At 33.3% G+C, this 23995-nt stretch overlaps 1 protein-coding gene across 15 annotated transcripts in view; it reads left to right on the top strand.

Moving 5' to 3' along the window:
• Sin1 (SAPK-interacting protein 1) overlaps positions 1-23995 on the top strand; it is a 323009-nt gene that overhangs the window by 3524 nt on the left and 295490 nt on the right. For 12 of the 15 annotated variants that reach the window (XM_085806729.1, XM_085806718.1, XM_085806726.1 and 9 more), the window contains exon 2: positions 22233-22292. The gene's annotated coding sequence lies outside the window, so the exon portion shown is untranslated. Of the gene's footprint in view, positions 1-2790; positions 2893-22232; positions 22293-23995 lie in introns of all 15 variants that reach the window. The other 3 variants (XM_085806722.1, XM_085806717.1, XM_085806723.1) reach the window with 1 other exon arrangement.

Raw genomic sequence — 23995 nt, 5'->3', positions numbered from 1 at the left:
AAGAAATTTAAATATAAATATGAACTACTTGTTGCCATTCAGCATAAAAAATATAAATATGAATATTAACAAAATATTAAAGTTAATTGTAAAAAATAATTAAACACATGAACAAATATATGAAATAAAAAATAATTATTTCTCATGCAATAACTGGGCCACTACAATGGAATCATTTTTCTTAAATTGTTACATAAATTTAAATACATTCTTTCATAACAAAAAGAGTGACTATTTTTATAATTTTACACCAGAAATTTCTTCTTCCATTCTTCATTTTATATTTTTATTCTGTTATATTGCATTTTTTATATGCTTAGCTATCTGGAATTTTCACATACATGGCATTCAGCATGCCATGAGCTTTCCAGATAGTCGAGCTTTTGCTGTATATTCTTGCAACAGAATTAGTTTAGAAAATGCTATTAAGAAAGTTGTAAGATATTCAGAAAATTTTAATGCATATGTGAAATTGTAGTTTATTTAACGAGCATCAAACTTTATGTTCTGTGTTTGCAAGATGATAGTTACGAATCCCAAAATCTGCATATTTGTAATTCAAAATCAACTTGTTGCAGGATTAAATGTAATTATTTTTTACACAGTAAATGATTATAAAAATGTATGATCTTCACTTCGTTAGCTGTAAAAATATCAAAATGAAAATATAATTCCAATGGATTATTATTACATTGATGAAAATAAATTGTTTTAGACATAAACTAATTGGTAAAAAAAATTTTATTTTTAGATTAATAAATATTCTCTTTGAGACAACGGGAAATGTTTTATAGTCTACATAACAACATATAAACAAAAACAGGTATATACATTATTTATACTCATTCTGATATGTTTCATTTAGAATCTAGCAATTGCTATGTTCTGTATATTCCTGTTTTCCCCAGTTTCACTCGCAGTGTCTATAACGTGTTCTATGCTGTAAAGAATTTTGAAGCAAAATTGAGTTTATTAAAGATTACTTATGAATTCAAATATTTTATTTTCCTTTGTCTAGATTTCAAAGGCAATCCAAACATAAATAATGACAGCATTTTATATATAGGATCCAAATAAAATAAAAGAGAGTTTTAATTTTTTAGGTAACTGTTACTCTCAAAATAGCGACATTATATTTGCGTACCATAAAATCAATTGAAGAGCAATATCGCAAAATAATTTTAAATTGAGTATATCTTTAGAATTTCCGATACACAGTCTCTACACGCTGGAGATAAAAATGTTCTTTCTGTACAACTTTGCCATTGCTCGTTTTGAAATCCTTGAGTTTGTTAACCAGAAATTCGTTAAAGTTTTACAAAATATGAAATTAATAATAAAACAAATTCCAAATTTTAAATTTGGGTTTCCAGATGCTCATATTCGCAGTAGGATTACGTCATTCGAAATTAGATCGCTCTAGGTACCGTTGTTTTATCACAATGCGAGAAACATACATACATTTATGCAGATTCTTCATTATTTAATTTCTTTGAATATAATACAGTGTAGTAATATTTGGTGGCAACAATTTGAAAAGTAATACAACCTTTTAAAGTTTTGAACACAAAATGCCAAAACAGAAATAATAGTCCTTCAGGGCAAATTGTCTAAAAAAGCTCTTTTCTCCATACTGTATGAAAAAATATTGGAGATGTATTTTTCTTGGGGTGTGAAAATATCTTCATCTGACTCAACAACATGTTCATGGTCTTACAACATGTTCTATTTATTTAAGGACCGTACATAATTTATTTGTAGAGAAGTAACGTGCTTTAAATTGGATTAGTCTTTTATTTCAAATGCTATTCTGCATTATGCCGAGTATTTTAGCAAATTATAAATTGAAATTTTATAGATATTTGCTGTTTCCTGTCCCTGCAAACAATAAAATTCTTTTACTGAAATTTTTGTTTCATATTTCTTGCGAATTAAACAAAAACTTTTAACCGTATCGACTAAAGATTTATAAACAAAATTCTATGTGATATTCTATTGATATATTTTTCCTTTAAATTCTAATATGCACATTTCCTCCCCAATATAAATGTCATTAAAAATAGGATTTTGGAGTTTTTTGTGTTATTAATTATTTTGAAGGAAATGATTTTCTAAAATGTTTATTTAAATAGATGTGCTACATTGATTAGTAAATCAAGATTGACTGTTAAAAATGCTTATGTCCTAGATGTTTGAATAACTAGCATATAATTTCTTTCATTTTATTTTCTTAAAATCAGTCTTTCTTCTCTCCTTTTATGTTGTTCTTGGCATTGTTGAGATTACTGATGTATCTCAGTATCAAAGAAATATAACTGTCGTCAGAGCTTGCGTAATGTTTTGTTTATGAAATTTTGCTTTCCTTAAATTCTGCTGCTAGCTTTTTCTGTTCATTTCCAGTATTGTCCACTTGCAGAAATATAGTTAATTTACTGATGCTCTGACAGGTTTAGCTTTCCTTTTTCCAAGTTAGCATAATGTGTGTTTTACGTATGATATGTCCGTACTTTATATAATGGTCTGGTCATTAAATTTTGAAGTAATTAAATTTAATATTTATTTGTGTTAACACTGTTATTTATATAACATTAAAGAAAATAATTTTTGAATTTTTTTAAAGTTTATTAATTTATAAAATATTTGATTCTTTTCCATAGTTTTATCTGTGTATGTATATGTAAGCTGCCAATTTACCTGTATAATAATTTAGCATATTTTTAGGCATCTTAATTAATTTATTATATATTTCTTACATGGTTTCCATTATAGTTTTTTAATTTTTTACTTTAGTCTTAAGAGAAAAGCTAGGAAAACAATTGCAGTACACAGTCTTTAATCCGGACTCGTCGGGACATCAGCGATTCCGGATTATATATTATCAATTTAAATCTGGTAAGATGGCATGCAGAAATTATAAAATTAAAAATATGTAACCCTAATTTATGAAATAAAGAGCAATTATGATCTAAAGGGTATCAAATTTTACAAAAAAAAAAAAAAAAAAAAAAAAAAAAGCTTAATATTTATCTTACTTTATTAAACATTTCTTTCAATGTAATTTGTTTAAGTTGCTTCGTATTTTGTGCTAATACTTTCTTTTTAATTCTATAAACAGACATAATTTCTTGTTCAGTTCCACTGTTCAAGTCCTGTAATTGATGTGTCGAGAATACCGACTAACTTGTCAATCGAAATTTTTTCGTTTTCAATAACCTCTCTGTCACTTTCTTCACTATCGGAAGCGGTACATTGAAACATGCTTTCTCTTTGTAGATCCTTTGGCAGCTCCAGAATCGGAAAGTCTTTTCGACATAATTGAAAGTTGGTAAAAGTATAGTTTAGGGTACTCCCTGGCAATTTTTGGCGGTACATGGATACCGATTTTGTGCAATTCTTTTGACTCGTTATTTTGCCTTGCGAAGCGGCGGCCAAAAATCGCTGCTACACAAAGGCAAAATAACAAGACAAACAATTGCACAAACTCGGTATCCATGTACACATCGACTTATTTTCACTTAACAAAAATCCTTGAATTGCACAAAAATGGCATTGCGCACTCCTTTGACTTTATCCATGTACACATCGACCTATTTTCACTTTAAAAAAAATCCCAGAATTGCAAAAACTTGCATTGCGCACTCCCTTTACTTTGTCCATGTACACATCGATATATTTTCACTTAAAAAGTCAAAGGAACACCAAATTCTACAATATAGGCAAACAAAATAATACATAATCTCAATAAAATACATTTTAAACCAAACAATAAAATAACATAAAAAAGGAAAAACATGTTATGCATTTAAGCACTACCAAAAGCAAATTTTCACTTACCATGATTTTTGAGTTCGCTTCGTACACCCAGAGCCACGTAAAAATCAAAATATCAATCGTATGCAAATGACTTTTTTCAAACCAGGTACTCTTTCTGATCGAATGCTTCACATAGTGACGACCATCTGAACCTTTCTTCCTACAAATGCGTTCAAATCCATCTAAACGGTTTTTACATTCGACTAGATGCATATCCTTCCTACATACAGGACACTTATAATGGCTACTAAGTAAACCTTTATTTATACACCAGTCAATTAAAGCTCTTTTCTCCTTTCGCTCCAAATCGTACGGAAACTTCAAATAATTAATCTTACTACATTCGGCCATTCTACCGTCTAAAGAATCAAAGCAACACACACCACAAAAATGTTCACAAAACATCCCATGATTCAAAATTTCCCAGAATCAGGCACCCAATTACGTCACAATAGGGTTTCCATAACATTCAACTAATCAGGCTACCATAAATGAAACAACAACTTGGCGATAAATCAAACAACAACTTCGCCATAATACAAGGGGTACCTTAAAGTCTATTCTACCCTCGAAAGTTCAAGCTTACTTTTTATATAATTGCTCTAGCAGTCTGCAAAAAATAATAAGCCGGATCAAATTAGAAGATTAAGGAACAATGCAGTCTGCAACATTAACTGAATTAGATAATTTTAGCCTAGCTTATACCATCCGTTATACATTAAACGTGCATACGTAAACATATTATGCGCATGCATAAACGCATTATGCATTTACGCATGCGCAGAAAGTTTGTAGCTTTAAGGTCCGGATTATAGAACATTCCAGATTATGGACATCCAGATTAAAGACTTTGTACTGTATAAGGTATTTTCTGTTTATCCATATTCCAATTTCAGCATTCAGTTAGAGCTGCTGAATTTTCACTACATTTTAAAAGTATATTCACGAGAATAACCAACCTGCATGTGCTTACCACATACATCTTTAACCCCTTCGAGCCAGGTAGCGCAAACGCGCGCTTATCGCGGAGGCCGGCAGTGTCTTACGCGAGCGTCTGTCCAGGGCTGGGGGCGCTTTTTTGCTACTAAGCCTAAATCCATGAAATTTCCGAAGTATCAACACATTGTTTAATAATGCTCTATAGAGTATTTAAGTGGCTTATACTTTCTAGATATTTTTATACTATATGCTTTAATTACCTTATTTCTTGTTTAAATGCATATTTTACACATTTTATTTTCATTACTCACCATTTTATGACTTTTAACATTATACATCTGAAAACTAAATATATTACTTAAAATTCTCTTTTCGTATGAAAAATTTGAAAACAGGGATCTACACACAGTCCTACGTTACATTCCTTGCACTCGTAATAACTCATTTGCCATTTTGGAGGATTTTTTTGGGAATGTGAAGAAACGAAGCATCGTCATCTCATTTTCTTATCAGTCTCTTCTGAACAAAGTTTTGGAAAATGTCTTTCAGTTAATCTTTCAGAATCAATATTAGAATATCAGAATTTCAGAATCAATATCTGAAATATTTTGCATCATTTCTGCTATTTCATGCTCTGTTAAACATTTTTGATACTTCGACATTGCAACGGTAAAAACAGAAAGAATTCACGTCTAACAAGATCTAATTATTTTCTAAAAACTGAACTGCAAACCGAAATACCCAACGCTTTAGCGCAAATAAAACTTCTCTACTTAAATAAACAACTACCATGTGTGAATAAAGTGCGATTTAAAGAAACGTCATAAATCACGCCATTCGGAAACATTTATTTCCCATTTTGTTTATATAATCAAAAACACGTGTATGTGAGTCATGCTTCTCTCATTTCGAGTAGAAATTCTAATGTACATGTATCTGAAACCATATGGACATACAGTGCCATCTTGTGGCAGAAATTATAGTTTGAAAAACGTTCCAGGACACTGGCACAAATACGTGACAGTCAGTAGTGAACGGGAAAATGCTCTGGCACCCCTGCGTGTCAGCTGGGAAGTGAGTATGTTCATTGCTGGCACGTAGATGTGACAGTCGGCACGAAGGGGTTAACCTTTTAACTGTCAAGTTATTTTGATGATTTGGGTGCATAAATTGTCAATTTTTTTTATTCCAAAAATGAAATGTTTGCCTTGCATTCAAAAAATCAAAAAAATGCCACACACTTTGAACTCTATCCTTTGAAACCTTCAGTAAAATGCTGCCATCTGTTGAAAGAGCAACCAGCATTGAAAGAGTTTCTTAGTGTATCGTGGTTGATAACTCTGAGGTAGCTTGCTTTGTTGACCCTTGGGATTGGTGAGCCAAAAAGGGGAAGCTGAGTTTTAATTAGGTCAAGTCTATGATACTTCCTGATGAGAAGAATTTTTCTGAATGCTGGTTTTTCTCCGGTCGACGTGATTTGGAAACAAATGCTGTGTCATCTACTTAGCTGGCTAGCCAAAGAGCTAACATGAGAGTTACCTATTTGTACTTTTCTTATGGGTGTAGATGCTTGGAAATATAGCATGTATTAAACTTTAATTTTTATTAATGTGTTTTAAACTGTTTCTTTAATTTAGAATGCTGATAATTATTCAGTCGTATTTACCAGTCATGTTTTCTTTGTAATAATTTTTTGATGATAAAACATTACTAGTGACATTCTGATAACTTTTATCTATTTATCATGTACTCTTTATCTGTAAACATAGCCCAAGGGGGAAAAAAAAAAATATCACAAATCGTAGTGACTGAAGATGCCTCTTTTTTTGATAAAAAAAGCTAATAAATAAGAAGCAGGTAAGGCAGGAGTTCTCGACCAAGGGGCATCTATTCAGTCTTTTTTTTAGCTATTTAGTTTTAGTTTATTAATGTAAACAATTACTATTATTAAAGTTTTGAAATTTACCAACATTTTATATACTTTTGTTTAAAGTCATGAAAAGGGCCATCCCAGACATTATAGTGGTTACGAAAGCCTGTTCGGAGAAGGTATGGTTGAAACTGTCCGTCCCTTCATAGGAGGCAACGGTGGCCACATATCAGGTGCCTCCACAGTAAAATGGTTTGGTTTGGTTTATGTTATTATGGCAAAGCCTCGACGGCTATCTGCTTAAGGAGAGGGATGTCTTCGTGGAGGACTTTTTTGAAAAACTGGCTCATATACACACTACACTGGGAAAAACTACAAAAAAGCATATGCAGCGAGCTCATTCGTGGATTCAAACCACAAATCGAACTGCCAGTGTTCGGCGACTTTACTTCTCGGCCACTGGTGGGCACTGGCCTTAGGAGCGGCCAATGCTGAACAGGCAAGTGCTCACCATTAGATTTTAAAAAATGTTTTGAAAAAAGGGGGGATGATATTCTAGCAATGGGGAAAGGGCTGCTTGGGGCAAAAAAGGTTGAGTACCATTGAGATAAAATTATAAGAATGTCACTAGAGATATTTTGTCTGCAGAAAAAGAGTCTTGATAAAAAATTTGCCCTCAAGAAAATGTGAGGAGGAATAACAATTATAAATTTATAGATGTTCCTTTTAGTATTTCAAAACATATAGAAGTATTTATTTCTATGACTATTTTTTACAAATATTGCCTTAACCCATAAGTTCCATATTTATGTTTTGTGTGTAATCCTTATTGCAAATTACAAAAAAAATCTATTTACAAAAATCCAATATTACATGGTTGGTATGATTGTTAATACATTGTATGTCTCCCAGACGATGCAATACGGTCCGTACAACGCCTAGACATGCTGAGTATCAAATTATCGATCTGATCTTGGGGGGGGGGATATTACAACACTCAAAAAGCAATGCTCTCCAAAGTTCCGGTAGACATGTAGGAGGAAGTTGACGGGTTGCAACTCGTCGGCCAAGCATGTCCCACACGTGCTCTACTGGATTCAAGTCCGGTGAGAATGCTGACCAGTTCATACAGGTGATATCTTCCGATTGAAGGCATTCGCTGACGATGTTTGCATGGTGAGGATGGGCATTGTCATCCATAAAGACAAATTGTGCACCCATGGCGCCCCGAAACAAACGTACATGTTGTTCAAAAATGATGTCCCGATAGATTTGGCTTGTCATGCTTCCAATTTGAACATGCAGGTCAGTTCTGGAAACCAGAATAATTCCACCCCAAACGAGCACTCCTGCACCACCATAACGGTGTCGTTCAATGATGTTTTCTTGATGGTAACGGGTACCTTGAGCTCTCCATATGAAAGTCCAGCGAGAATCAGACTGAAAACTAAACCTGGGCTCATCGGAAAACATCACACAAGCCTACTGTTGCGGTGTCCACAATGCATGCTCTCTACTCCTGGCTAACCGCAGGCGACAGTGAGTTGCAGTAAGTGGAACGCATCTGACAGGTCTACGAGCATATAGACCAATCTGCCCTAAGCGTCTGTACACAGTCTGCCTTGAAATCGTCGTACCAGTGGCTGAAGAGAGCTGACGAGACAGGTCTGAGGCTGTGCTCCGCCTGTTTCTTTTGGCAGTAACTGCCAAATACCGGTCCTCATTCGGCGTTGTAACTCTGGGGCGACCTGTGCTGTAACGTCTACTCACATTACCATCATCTTGGAATCGTTGCCAAAGCCTGGAGATGACACTCTGGGCAATTCCAAGTTCGTCTGATACTTCCAGTTGGGTACGCCCCCATTCCAGACGGCCCATAATTCTACCACGTAAAAAATCATCCAAATGCGTCCTTTGTGTCATAACTATTCGGTTATTGCACTGAAATGCTTATAAAGTGCCTGCGAGCAATTTTACTTCTTTGCCTGTATTTCTTATATATCACTCTCTTACACTCTCATTATTGTGACGTACCATCGGTGTCATCTGGTTACTTCCTAAAATTTGCATATGATTCTTGAAGATGTGTGTAGTGATTTTACAGGTGATATATTTATTTTAGAGTTCGATTTCCGCGTCACTCCGAATTATCCTTAATTTATGGACATGAGTAAATTCCTGATTAGAATTGTTTATATAATGTCAGTAATACTTAGTTGCTAATTTTCCCTAAAGATGTTAGATCAAGAGTATATTGGTATTCCTATTAAAAATTTTGTTAATATTAAATACTTGGAGTTTGTGATTGATCCGAAGGATACATGTCTACCACATGTCATAAAATTAAAAGATGTAATCTTAAAGACAAGAAATAAGTTAAATGGAGTTTCCCAAAACATATATGGCTTAGGAACAGTTTTTAATCTGTATATCTTAGAGGTTTAGAAAAAGTAATACTCTGTGGTTGCTTTTATTTGGTACACTAGAATCACTAGAGTAATTAACAGGTTGACCCAAGTGCAAATATTGGCTCAATTATTCATGAACAAAGCGTAGATTACCGCACCAACAGCAGCTTTACAAGTTCTTTCAGAGTTTTGCACATTCGTTAAAAAACTAAAATGAAAATATAATTACATTTTTCTTTTCATTACAATGAAAACATTATAATCAAAGACATAATGAGAAGCGGTGATAAAGATTCAAGAATAATGAGTCATTTCTATATCCAGCAAAAATTAAGGCTTTCAAGTGGCACTGTGGTGATCCGAATAGTCAAGTATATGACATTTTCACTGATGGTTTTAAAATCCAAAACATAGCTGGTGACGCATTTATGGCGTTATTCAATAATATTACTCTGGAACAAAAATTATGTAGACTTAATGACACTTTTCCAGTCTTTTAAGCCTACAGTTTAGTAATGTTTGATCATTGTGCATTATTCTTAGGAATAATTCCATGGAAATGTCCACAAAGTTGCAATGATATTTTCCTAGAACTTTGGACTCTCTATTTTTACCTTTAATCTGACTATAGGCTTGTTTAGTGATTCAAACATGAAAGCTTATTTTCAAAAGTAATTCCCCCAACAAATAATTGTAGCTTTCCTATGCAAGGTGACTAAGCAACAATAACCTACCCTGAACATGAAACTCTTTAGTGATAGCGAATAAAGTTACATCTTTTTGTTTAGTTGTCAGCCCTACCCTGAGATTCTTCCACCAAACAGGCATCATTCCACATGGATTTCTAGAATGGAAGCCTGCTCCGTGGTGTACAGTCTTTTAAGCCATATCAGCTGCAATAAAGGAATTTTTACTTAAATAATCATTAATTTATAATTTTTTTCAAGATAATGACATAATTAACATTTTTAGTGAGAATCGAAGTGTTTTGCAAGGTTTGGTATCCTATATAAATTGAATGTATAACATTTTCAAGGTTAAAAATATTTTTTCTTGAGTACAGGACAAAATTGATGTGAAATCATCTTGGATTTGTTGTAATGAATTGGTTGACTTGTTTCTGAAATCTGCAACTCTTTTGAATGATACTGTTATTATGATGCCCTTTTCAAATAGAATCTTCAGGAGCTTGGTTAGAAAACAGTTCAAAGTTCAGTTCAGTTGAGAGAAGCAACCGGCTTATGCAACAGCTGCCCAGATGAAATAGACCTCTTTAAATGTGATGTATAACTGTTGAATTTGAGATGCAAAGCTAAACTGTCAAAATACTTTAATAAATTATACAGTTATGGTACTCATAACCATATCTCTATTCTTCTTCATGTCTAATCAAAGATTAAAAAGAAACAGCCCTTTCTCTTTGTCTTATATTATGAGTTTAGCAGATACAATTGTTGAGAGATACTGAAACTTTTCATCAGCCCATTGGAAGGACTTCGTAGCATCTGTTTTCACACAGACCTAACCTCTTTTTCAAAAAAAAAAAAAAAAAAAGATTTACCAGATTATCTTTGGCAGTGGAAACTTTAAATGGCATTCCCTCTAATGCCCTTCAAATTTTCACTGCCAGTAGTAAAAATGAACATGGGAATTGTGGTAGTGGAGTGTTCATTAGAACAACTTATTTAATAGCTTTAATTTTAAGACTAGTAATCCTGGTCACCGTTCTGTTTTTCATTCTGAGCTTATAGCAATTGAAGAGGCCTTAAGGCTGCATACGCTTGCACTGCCTACAAAGGTATCTGTGTTCTGACTGACAGTCACAGTTCTATCCAGCATTGAAAATTTACCTTATATTGGTGTTAAGACTTTACTCTTTATTTTGGCTTTACTGCAAAAACTCTCTTCCCATCATTATGTACATCTGTAATGAATCTCTTCACATATTGGCCTTAGTGGTAATGAAATGGCTGATGTCCTGCCTAAGTAAGGTAATACGGTGCTTCTAACCGCTAACATCCTGACCTTGGGAGAAATCACCTGTTGTCTCTTCCTGGCATTCTCCTCTGGCTCATGATTAGCACTCTCCAGGCAGCCAAGAGGTGCTATTGCTTTTCGGGGTAATCACACTCAGCAGTCTACTCTAACAAGGCTTACCTTAAATTTACCTTAAAATATTAAAATACCTTAAATTTGACCAGGGAAATAAGATCTACCCCATCAGGAAATGTAATGCTGATCATTTCACTCCTAGATATCTTTTGTTTGAGACTTGTAAAAGAGGACCCATTGAAAAGACCTACCTTCATATTAGAAATATTGATGGCTTTTGGACTCATGGATCTGGTCTAGCCTAATGGCTACCAGAACCGTGCCGACAATAGGTGCAACATCATACGGTACATGACGGCGCTGAGTCAAAGAGGCAACGGGCAATCATTAAAACAAGCAGTTCTGAACAGGAAAATTCTTGTCTTATTTGAACGCACGCCGACTCGGGCAAAACCTGGGAAGCTACTGATTGGGATCTGTACCTAGGTAGTCTCGGCCACGGGTGTTTAAAATCAGTCTCCGCGGGACTGGAGTCATCGCTAGCGATGGCTGTTTCAGACTCGGCAAGGACCAAATGGCGTTCTCGTCTGTTCCGTTATAGTCAGATAGTCATGGTTGTCCGGCACAAAACACCCCTGTTATTAGAGTTGGGGAACTTTAAACTGCTCGATGTTTCCAGTGGGCTCCTGGAGCCTCAAAACTGCATATTCATATCCTTCCATGGTTTCCGTCTGGGTGCGCCTAAAGCCGACACCTGTATACCATGACGTATTGTTAGCAGGCCAGCTTGGTGGCCTGGTCTGTCTATGTTTAAGTGACTTCTCTCTCTGCTATCTAGCGTTGGGGCTCCTGTTGATGGCAGATGTTTTTACCATCCCTCCAGAATGGGGACGTCTAATGTGACTTGCTGAGTATTCCTGTCGACTTAGCTCGTCGGCTCGACCGAGACGTTAGAGGCCCTAACCCCTAGACGCGATCTGAGAGGGGGTTGGGGCATTTAACTGTGTTAAGGCGGCCAAGCTTGCTGGTTTGAGTACCCCTTCCTCCTAGCTCATAGTTTTATTTGACCGAAAGTTATAACCAGGGCAGGAGTTTGTCTCTGGTGTTCTCTTTTGTCTTATTTGAACATAAAAATACATGATGCCGATGAGTATGTAAGACGCATTTGATAAATTGATTAATTTTTATTTTGTGTCTACTGTTGCAATAGTAGTACAGTCAAAAGTCTTTAATCCGGACTCTTCGGGACTTCGGCGACTACAGATTATCGGTTTTTCCGGATTATAGATCGTCAGTTTAAATCTGGTAAGATGGCATGCAGAAATTATAAAATTAAAAATGTGAAACCATAATTTATGAAATAAAGAGCAATTATAATCTAAAGAGTATCAAAATTTACAAAAAAAAAAGCTTAATATTTATTTATTTACTTTATTAAACATTTCTTTCAATGAGCGCATGCGTAAAGCATACATTACGCATAATCGAAATTAGAAAATTGGAACCAGAAAACTATTTGATGTGTATTCGTGATATTTATAATGACGAGGGATTTGATTTAAATCGTATCAAAGACAGAGTACATAGAGATGAAATACTACATTTAGTATGGAATTATAAGCAGAATAAAATAAAAAGATCTTGCCTGAAGATAAGGATAATGCTGACAGGTCAACTTCCAGTTCATTATGCGCCGCAATGTCTCCCTCCCCCACAGCGTGAAATTGATAAACAGATTTCAGAATGGTTAGAGAAACAAAGGATATGCCTTTATCCATTTTTTGCAGCAATTCCACTTTTTGTTTGATGGACATCGAAACATGCTTTTGCTTTGTAGATCCTTTGGCAGCTCCAGAATCGGAAATTCTTTTTGACATAATCAAAAGTTCAAGCTTACTTTTATAAAATTGCTCTAACAATCTGCAAAAAATAATAAGCCGGATCCAATTAGAAAATTAATGAACAACGCAATCTGCAGCATTAACTGAAATAGATAATTTTAGTTTAGCTTATACCGTCCGTTATGTATTAAACGCACATGCGTAAACGTATTATATGCATGCATAAACACATATGCGCATGCATAAAGGTATTATGTGCATGCATAAACCCATATGTACCTGCGTAAGCACATTAATGCATTTACGCAAGCGCAGAAAGTTTTTAGTTTTGAGGTCCGGATTATAGATCATTCTGGATTAAAGACTTTTGACTGTAGTAATTTGTGCAACATTTATCTTTTCTGTGATTGCTTATTGTTATTGTTTTTCTATATAAAAAAGGTAAGTTCAGTTACATATTATGTTAAACTTAGGTTAATTTTTTAATTCAGAAAAGCAACGATTTGGGCATAATTATTCGAAAATTGTTTATCTCTCAGGTCTGAACCATTGTCGTATTCTTGGCTGCGTAAATTACTAATATCTGAACAATTTTCCTCTAACGTCTTTAATAAGAATGTTGTTCGTTATTCACAATTCGTATCTGTTGAAACACATAGTACTAAAAACCTTTCTGCAGTACTCATATCTGTACTTTCTAAATTAGATTCCTCTTACAAATTAATAACTGTTCTTGATGGCTGGCATCAGAGGGTACAATCAAGTAAAATAGAAAAATACTTTGTCCGTTTGACCTTACTTAAAATAGTTTGCTTTATTATATTATTCCCTATTAATCTAATTGTTTCATTTTGAATTTTATCTTCAAGGTAATGAAGCATATTTTTTTTTTAGTTTGAAATATATGCATATATGATAGGGTCAAATTTTGTGATCATTTCTATACACTTTACAAAATTATTATTTCTTTCGAATAACTTGTTACTGTAACCACGGAGAGGAGCAGAAGATACGCCTGTCGTTGGCAGCAGCGTTGAGCACCTTGCAGGTGACAGTATGTTTTAGCTCAGTTTCACCTCGAATTTTATGAAGAGCATCTTGGGGGGGACGGGTCCGAGCGCCTCCCTCCCCTCTTCCTCTACCACCAGCCTTTTGAGAGAACTTTGCTTCGCATATTTAGAGTGTACCTATGCTGCATGGACATTATACATTTACAAACATCCAGGCCTTCTCCGAGATTTGAACTCAGGCCCTTCGGCACCGCAGTCTGCAACGCTAACCACTATACAGGTCGGGTGGCTTTTTATAACATAAATGTATGTATAATTCTTCAATAAATAGAGTGCTGGTTTTAACAAATCACAAAATGTTTGCATATTTAGACAAATTAAAAGATAAAATGTATTTTTTTCATATTATTATGTTCATACTGCTTCATTTTAAATGTTAACCATAAGCAAAAGGCGTCACTGTATAAAGATGCTTGCTAGACATTTACATGATGGCAATGATTAGGTTTGGTGCGGACCTGATGGTTACCAGTTAGGATCAGTAACAACAACACAATTCAAAGGAAAATAGTAAGAAGTATAGGATAATGAAGTTACAGGAAAGTGTATAATGTGTTGACATAAGTTTCAGAGTACATTTATGGTCATATTTAGATTATCAGAAGTCATGAGTAGTTTCCACGATATGAAAATTGTTTTTTAAAATGAATGTGAGAATCAGATACTAATCATTATATATGGTATTTTTCCTTTTGATGTTTCAAACATTCCACACTGGCATTTCAAAGATTTCACTTCTTCAGTAAAATTTCTTTTAATAGCAGTTAGCCGTTACTTACAACAGCAACAATAAATGCTCATAGTAGCATACAGATATTAATAGAATTTATTACTGAGGCAAATGATATTATTATATGTAATGATGTGGGGTGTGAACTTGTAACCTTATTTTGCTATACAATGTTTTACATAATGTGTCTTGTTTATGTTAGGCAATTTTTTTTTTTAATTGTGTCTTTTTTTAATGTAAGCTGAAGATTTATTTTAAATGTAAGTTTTGTGTCTGGTTTGGTATTTTGGTGGTGCTAATGCATCTGCCCCTCATGAACAGTTTTTGTCTTGGCCATATGACCTTTGTCTTCCTTTCATGACTGAGTACTAAATTTTTGTGGGAAAACTATTAATTTTTCTTAGTTAGTTATCATGAAGTAGGTATAAGATTTTTCGTGCACCCTGGATAAATGTAAGAACTCTGGAATTTAAATGTGATTTCGAAGTGCTGAGAAAGAAATGAAAAAAATCTTATCCTGGTCTTTATACAATCAAGTAAAATTTCAAGGAATGACAGAAAGATCCTGCTATTTTTTTAAACACAGCACTGAAACGTTGATTCAATCTGCACTGTACTCATCCTATTAATTAGAATTGCAATGGAAAAAAACCAGTACTGAGTGGATTTAGTGTGTAGTGCTTTGTGATGTTGCAGCCATTTTCTCTTGCTGCCAGTTTTGCTTATGGGTAGTTTATTCAACTTTTTTATGAGATCATGAAAAACCACAGATACTGAATCTGGAGATGTGAGCCAAACTTATGTAAAATCTCTTAACTGTTGTTCTTTATATTCTGTTTTCTGCATAAGTGTAGTTTATATACTTGCATTGTATTGTGGTACATTAATAATGCCATAATGGATATTTTATGCTGGGCTGCAATTCACTGCATTCACTGGAAGTAGCAATACCTTTTTAACTTCACAGAAATCAATGTGTGTCTGTATTCTCTAGCCTTGTTTTCCATATACAAGGTGTTTCTAAATTCATGACACATTTTGAGGAATGGTTAAACACATCAAAGTAAACACTATTTGTAACAAACTATGAGATTAGAACTGAAATTGGGAGACACTCTAGGACACTTTCAGGCTTTCTCTATATTAGTGAATATCTTTAGAAATTTCCGCACAGATTTCTCTTTTATTGTGGACTGATTTACAAATGCTTAAAGAGAAACATTTCGTATGAAAAAGCAACTAATGCATGAGGTCATCCGCTGCAGCTGAATAGTGCAACTATAACACATCCATTGTGTTATAAACATTCCCGAATAAGTGAGTGCTAAATCATATAACATTTAAAAATGTTCACTGCCAGCTTTGTAAAATGGGAATATGATGCAATTCAATGATGCAAGAAATATGAGAATTTCTGAAATGGAAAAGCATTTCCTGCATGCAGGATTATAAAATCAAAAGGTTAAGTAGAATAAAGAGTAGAAGGCAAGCAGACTTACATGGAATTTTTACTCAATATTATATGTCTTCTAGAATAAATTTGACATTTGTATCTTTTCTTTTTTGAAAACAGCCAAAAGTCCAATGATGTCAGCTTAAATTTTGAAGATGGATGAAATTATAGTTCACATTGTGATAACATATTTAAGTTTGAAAACATGTCTATATAGGAAAATCATAAGGATCAATGTTGGAAATTAGGTGCTTGTGTCCCAGCTTAATCCTCAGTTGGCAAAGAGAAAGCAGAATTTTGTTCCGAAAAAATTTCCTGTGAAGATGGTCAGCACTTTGGTCATCCATCCGCATCAATCACCAAGGAAACTATTGCCAAAATGGAGAAAATTGTGATGTCAGATTAACAATGTCTTCAGGCATATAGTTGAGTTTGTGGACATAACATCTGGTGATGTAGTTAAGAAAGCAACCCATGACAAGAAAACTCTGAGCCTGCAGTTGCTGCGAATTCTGAACTTGAAGTGTCTAAATTGTAAAAGAAAACAAGGAAATTAAATTATATGAGGATCTTGGAGTCACTTTTGATGATGTTTTAGAAGAGTCCAGAAGAAATTTTGCATAGATATATCACCTTGGATAAAATATAGATACACTAGTTCAATCCTGAGAGTAAGTCAAAGAGCTCTACCTTGAAATAGCTCCTCCTGTGAACAAAAACTGCTGTAAATCAGCATTATCAGCCACAGTTGAGAACAGTATGCTAATGGATTGCTGAATTTATTGCCTACATTGTCAAAAAAAAAAAAAAAAGACACAGTAGAGTGTATGAATATTTAATAGCAAAACATCACAAAAATTTAGGAGTAAATGCAAGAAGGCAATCCTGTTGAAGGCAATTCTTTATCACCAAACTGATGTACCATGACGCATTTCTGTTAAGCAACGACTGCTAGAATTGCTGTAGGATACAATTTATTGATTTAGCCATCATATTATTCAAGTTTTGCATAAAGTGACTTTTTCATGTTTAGAAACATGAAAGATTTTCACAGTAAGCATTTTGCTTCTAATGATGACCCTATGACTGCTGCAATACAAGTTTTCTGAGCATGGTAAACTAATTTCTTATATATTAAGTGTACTATAGGAATTCTGGAAAATGTGCTTCATAGGATATTATGTTAAAGGTTCTCATAGCATCATTTCTTATTCCTAGTTATGTGAAATAGCAGTTGAGAAGCATCCAAGCATAGTCATGAGAATTTTTGTTTGCAACACAAGTATGAGCTATCTCATAATATTGCAAGTTTGTGTTGAAATAAATACATCTGAACCATTTTCACAGAATTCACCAGGAGCTGAGGACTAGCTCTGAATACACTGAATTCACCCACTGATTTATATAGCAGACTACAGTGCAAATTTTCCAATATGTACAAGATGCAGCAATTAAGTGACAAAACTGGTGTCAGAAATGTGATTTATTGCAAGCAAAGTTACAACCTTTATTCCCTTCAACATACTTTATTTCCTTCTTCATCCCTTTCCTAACCTATCTATTTACCTCTGCATACATGCCTTCTATTGTTCAAAGCGATGCTATAGGTCATCTATTGTCACCCTTTTCAACAACTCTGTTGTTTTTGCTTTTACCTCTTCATACTAAAAATGTGTTTTCTTCAGTGCACTTTTCACTTTTGGGGATAGATAAATGTCACAGGGAGACAGATCTGTGTAATACGGAGGATGTTCAAGCACAGGAATATGCTTGCTGCTAAAAACTTTCACAGATAGGCATTGAGGGCCTGTTTGTTGTCCTGATGCATTATCCATGCATTATTCTTCCACAAATCTAATCTTTTCTTCTTTACTCTTTCCCTGAAATTTATTAGGACTTCTTTGTATTCTGATTGCAGTATTTCTGATTAACAGTTTGATCCTCGGGCAGCATTCTGTCATAACACCTTTGATATTGAAAAAAACCATCAGCATTGCCTTCAGTTTTGGTTTGCTTATTCGTGCTTTTTCATTTTTGGCAATATGCGATTTTCCAAGTGCATCAATTAATGCTTTGTTTGTTCGGCTCTTACTGGAAGATCTATATTTCATCACTATGTTATGTCTACGTTATGGGATGATGCATGTGAGCAAGTCTGGTTCTTTGTTGTGTTGTTCCATGACATCAGAGCAAATATTCTTCCTACAGAATCCTTGTATTATCATGACAGTATGGTGCCCGAGGGACAAACTGTTAATCAGAAATACTACAAAGAAGTCCTATCAAATTTCAGAGAAAGAGTAAGGAAGAAAAGATCAGATTTGTGGAAGAATAACACATCTTCTTGTTCTTGAGAGAAATTTTTCGGAACTTTTTTTGCTCGAACTTTTATCATGTTTAATTATCTTGGAACATTTTCTTACTGTCTCCCTGTTAATGTTCACCATAAGTGCAAGTACCCAAATGCTCAGACATCAGTCATTCCACACAATTCATTTTGTGAACATTTGCTTCTGTTCTTGAACTCTTAGATCAACCAGAATGTTAATCATCTTTGACCTCTTCTCGACTGGCTAAAAACTGTTTGTGCCATTAAAAAACTGGCATACGTGACATAGAATTATCACAAAACACCTTATTTAATTTATGAAACCTTTCCATTCATGACTTTTAAATTTCACAAAGAGTTCGAGGTTAAAGTGCTGTTCAGTTTTTAAGCTCACCATGGTAGCAGCAGTATTACACAGAACAAAGTTCTCTACAACCAAGGCTAAGCAAACGGTGGCTTTTCATGAAGGGTCATCTGCATTCCAGTACCAACCTCTCCCCATGTGGCGGCACTATAGAAAATACACAGTCTGTTATAATTGCCTCACCTCATAGGCTCTTTATGAGTGAAGCTGCTTTTGCACAGCATGGAATAGTCAGTGTACAGTCTGTTCACATTCTGAATGTCCTTGTGCTGATCACTAACAGTTCTCATTCAGTGTTTCGGCTGCAAGCACGAACAGGATTTTGATCAAGCTTATTTTCTGCTATATCACACTGATAGGAGGATTTATTGCATTATTTTAAAGGGGGCTTTATTGGATATGCTGCAAGACATTTAAGAGGCCAGTGTACTTATAGTGTAATGCAGTGCATGCACATCTGAGCAGGCCACCCACACGGTATAGTGGTTAGGGAAGCCACTATACCGTGAATGAAAGGGCCCAGGTTCGAATTCTGGAGAAGGCATAGTTGTAACTGTCCATCCCTTCATAGGAGGCAAAGGTGGTCCACCTATTGGGTGCCTCCATAATAAAGTGATCATCACTTCTGGCCTTAGTAGTGGCCAAGCCGAAGTCGGCCGAAAGCCTGCCATGGGTTTAAAAAAAAGTCTGAGAGGTTTCAAATTTTAAATTACAGCCAAGGGGGCATTTTTTTAATGTTTTGTGTGTTGCCATTATTTATTAAATATCATGTTCTTGACACTCAAACCATAAAATTCAGTTTAAGAGCAATATCGCAAAATAATTTTAAAATGAGCATATCTTTAGAATTTCCAATACACAATATCGCGTGCTGGAGATAAAAATGTTTTTTCCGTACAATATTGCCATTGCTCTCTTTGAAATCCTTGAGTTTGTTAATTAAAAATTCATTATAAAGTTTTACAAAATATGAAATCGATATAATAAAACAAATTTCAAATTTGGGCTTCCTGATGCCCATATTCGCAGGAGGATTACATTATTTAAAATTGGATGGCACTAGGTAACATTGTTTTATCACAATGCGAGAAACATACATACATTTTTGCAGATTCTTCATTATTTAATTTCATTAGATATAATACAGGGAGATAATATTTAGTGACAACAATTTGAAAAGTGAAACAATATTTGTAGTCAATCAACACAAAATGCCAAAATGAAATTAATAGTCCTGGGCAAATTGCCCTTTTGAACTAAAAAACATTGATCAGGCAAGTATATGATTGATTAGCTGAACTGCACGTTCAAAGACTGATCAGTTGACTAAAATATACTAATTGTTTGGAAATAATAATTACTGGATTTATCATGTGTGGACTTCTTCTGAGGATATAAAAGAGCCCTTATGTTTTGAAATTCACTGACTTTACTGCAGATATTATAACCAGATGTTCTCTACTGCTACTACCAGCAAGATGCCAAATATCTTTGAAAATCTATGGCATTGATGCTGTTGAGCTTGTATTATGACTGGCAGTTGCTATATCGAAAACTTATAAAATGATTAAATTTTTTTCGTAAGCTGACAGTTGGTTTTGTGTTTTTCAGCTTCAATTGATACTATGTATTGTATTACAAAATTTTAATTATTTTAATGTGGACCATTGTGCATACCATTGAAAAAAAAATCTCATTAATGGAACTGTCTTTTCAAGTTTATCCCATGAATTCAGAAATATTATTAGTGATTTATGCATTAAAATAGGATTGTGTTATTTGATTTTACTTAAGTCAAAAGAATGTTAATTATGTAGGAAAAGTGAATTAAGACTGTCGTTGTGCAAAAAGTATATGCTTTGATGCTAGAAATAAAAGATGGAATCACAAAAGTTGTAATTTTGAAAGGCCCCACATACCTAAGGATGCTCAAATTATTTAAAAATTTTTAACATAATGTGCATTTCAAAATGACAGGCTGCAAGTGACTGGACTTCATGAGTTTGACATGCACTAGAACGAGCCTTTGTTGAATGTGATACTACTGAAGTTTTATACAGACCAGTTAAGTCTGAATAAGTATTGAACTATATGCTTGTCATTTTTTATTGAGATTTTCTTTGGAGTTATCTTAAGCATTAATGTTTCATTATCATATGTAAAGTCAAGCATATTATAAACTGAAAAGTGATACATAGACTAGGAAGAAAGGAAATTATTATGAGATTTATGATTGGCTATTATCATATATACACTAGGACTTCCAGAAAATAGTAGTACCTATTTTATAGAAAGAAAGAATGAAAGAAGTTAATTGAATATCTATATATTAAGAGACTTACTTTGGACTATGATTTTGCACAAGCAAATTGAGATTGGTATTATACCAAGAAGTAAGTTTACTTCTCAGAGCTAAGTTAATCACTTGCTTTCAGACCATCAAAGAAAGGGAGCACCATAAACCAACATATTGCTTTTGTAGAGCCAAGTTTGAAAATTGCAGTTGAAAGACAAATATTGTACATTTTTCCAAATGGCAACAGTCTCCTGCCTTGGAAGATACAAATGTTTTATTTCGAACAGTGTTGCCACTACTCAGTTTCAAATTGTTGAGTTTGTTAGTCAAAAATTCATTAAAATTTTACAAAATATGAAAGAAATAATAAAAACAAATTTGAAGTTCAAAATTTTGGCTTCCAGATGCACGTGTTCAGGTGGAGGGCTATATTATTTAGAATTGGATGGGTCTGTGCACCATCATTTCTTAAATGTGCATATGTGCAGATTCTTTGTTATTTAATTTCACTAAAATGAATAGAAGATAATAAGATTTGGTGGCAATAATTTGAAAAGTGATATGTTGTTTGTAATGAACCAAAGCAAAATCTCAGTTTGAGACTAATAGCTTGTTTTTGGTTAAAAAAGAAAAAAATGGACTACTTTTCCTATGATAAATTTTTTTAGTACAATTTTTCATTTACATTATTATGTTTTGCACAATTTAATGATAGAAAAATGCTTCTAGATATCATGCTTTAATATTGTATTTTTGTTTTTAAAATTTTGAAATCTCTTTGAAATATGTTTTTAAAAGAAACTTCACTGACAAAAATTTGTTCTACATTAAAAAGTTGTTCTATTTTGCATTTGTTTGGGTTTTATAAGGACCAGTGTAGTAAGACTGCTGATTTAAAATTCAGTTGTAGTTTTCAATATGTTAAGTTATATTGTGTTCATTTAAGAAAATATGAAATATTTTTCAATTTTAATGTTGTTTTATTAATGGTTAATAAATGTCTCATTGTGTAATAAATAAGAATTCATAATTTAATGTTCTCAACCTACTTTCTTATTTCTTTACAGATGAGATTATTCCACATAACATTTTATTTGAAGTCAAATATGAAGTTATGAAAACAACAGGTATAATTGTTCTTGTGGATTAATTTTTGCATTGCAAATTTATGTTACTTAAAATATTTGCAGGGGAATTAAAAAGAAAGTATTTTATGAGCTTTCAACTGTTATAAATATTGTTTTGTCCATCTAGCTGTTATTAATATTGTCTTGTAAATGCTAATATATATGAAAATATGTTTTATCTTAATGACTGACTGAGAAATATTTGAAATGTGTTAATACCTTATAACAGTGAGATACAGTTTTTATATTTTATAAATATATGTATAAGAAATGCAGTTGTAATTGTAGTATTTTATTGTATAATTATCATTGTATAATTTCTTTTTAAAGAAAAAACAATATGAAATTCCTTTTTTGTTCTTTATTGTACTTTTTCACACTGTTTATTTTTCCGCTCTATGAAGTAACATTTAATAATTTTTTTTTTCAAGTAAGTTTATTTTTATCATGTATATTGCTTCAAGTCTAATTTATTAAATTAATGTTTTAACCTTCCAGCTATTCAGATGTATTTTTCGATTCTAAGATATAGCTTTTTTACATAATCCCTCACAAAAGATGAGATTCATGAATTGGTGATGTCTTAGAATGCAGACATTTTTGAATTAATTATTCCAAAATAATAAAAATTTCCAAATTGCTAAATTAACTGAGGAATTCTGTTCTTGCTAATAAAATAAAGTTGATTATTAAAAAAAGTTTGATAGATGTAGTTTAGTATTTTATTTCAGAATTAAAGGCTTTTCTTCTATTGTTAGTATTGAAATTAACCAATGTATCTTGCAATTGATGACATCTTAGAAGCGAAAGAATATGGCATGATATTCAAAAACATTTTTCATAATATCTCTAAGGAAGTAGATATATGTTTTTTCAGCAGTTAGCCTCAAATATTAAAGCAACATATTGTGAGGAAAAAAAGGTCTGGGTACCAAGTGGCATTTGAATGAAACATGTTGGACTGACATTTTTGAACACACACTCATGAAATTTTGATGATTTTTAACAAATATAACTTTTAACATATGCCTACAAATATTAAACATCTTTTTTGATTTTTTTTTTAAATATGATGATAGACCAAAGCAACCTAATCAGTTTTAATGAAGATTTACAAGTGATATTCCAGCATAAAAGTGGTGAGATTCAGCCAGCTCACACTGCCACCGTCAAAATTAAAAATATATTTAGTTCAATGAATTGTTCATTAAAATCGAATTGTAATACTTATTCAGGCAACTTAGCTCTATTATAGTAGCTAATTGTAACGGTTATTTAGACAACAAAATAGTTTTGGAAAATTTTCAATCCAACATTGAACGTATATGTTTACATATGGTGATTCTGAAATAAATTCATAGAAAGTTCACTTGTAAGGGGCTGTTTCCTAGCCATATTTCTAATGTTTGATATTTGAATTGCATTTAAGGACATTAATAGTTTTGTCAGATTCTGATCCTGGAAAAAAAAAAAGCTAACTTCGTGATGTTTTTAATAGTTTTCTCCATCTGTAACATGCATTCGAGCCAATTTCATTGAAATATTCTCCTTGAGGTATCTTTACCCTTTGACAAGTAGCCTTCTGTGCTTTGATATGACCAGTTAAATGAAGCCTTCCCAAGAATTTGGTTAGAATTGTGAGACCTAATCTCACAGTCCTTTGGCTCTTTCACGAATGTTGCAAAATTATTTATTGAAAATTG

The sequence above is a fragment of the Stegodyphus dumicola genome, chromosome 12 (assembly GCF_044657685.1).
Source record: "Stegodyphus dumicola isolate Sdum_Otavi_A_Nest chromosome 12, ASM4465768v1".
Classification (NCBI taxonomy): domain Eukaryota; kingdom Metazoa; phylum Arthropoda; class Arachnida; order Araneae; family Eresidae; genus Stegodyphus; species Stegodyphus dumicola.
This window is presented reverse-complemented; position numbering and strand designations above follow the sequence as displayed.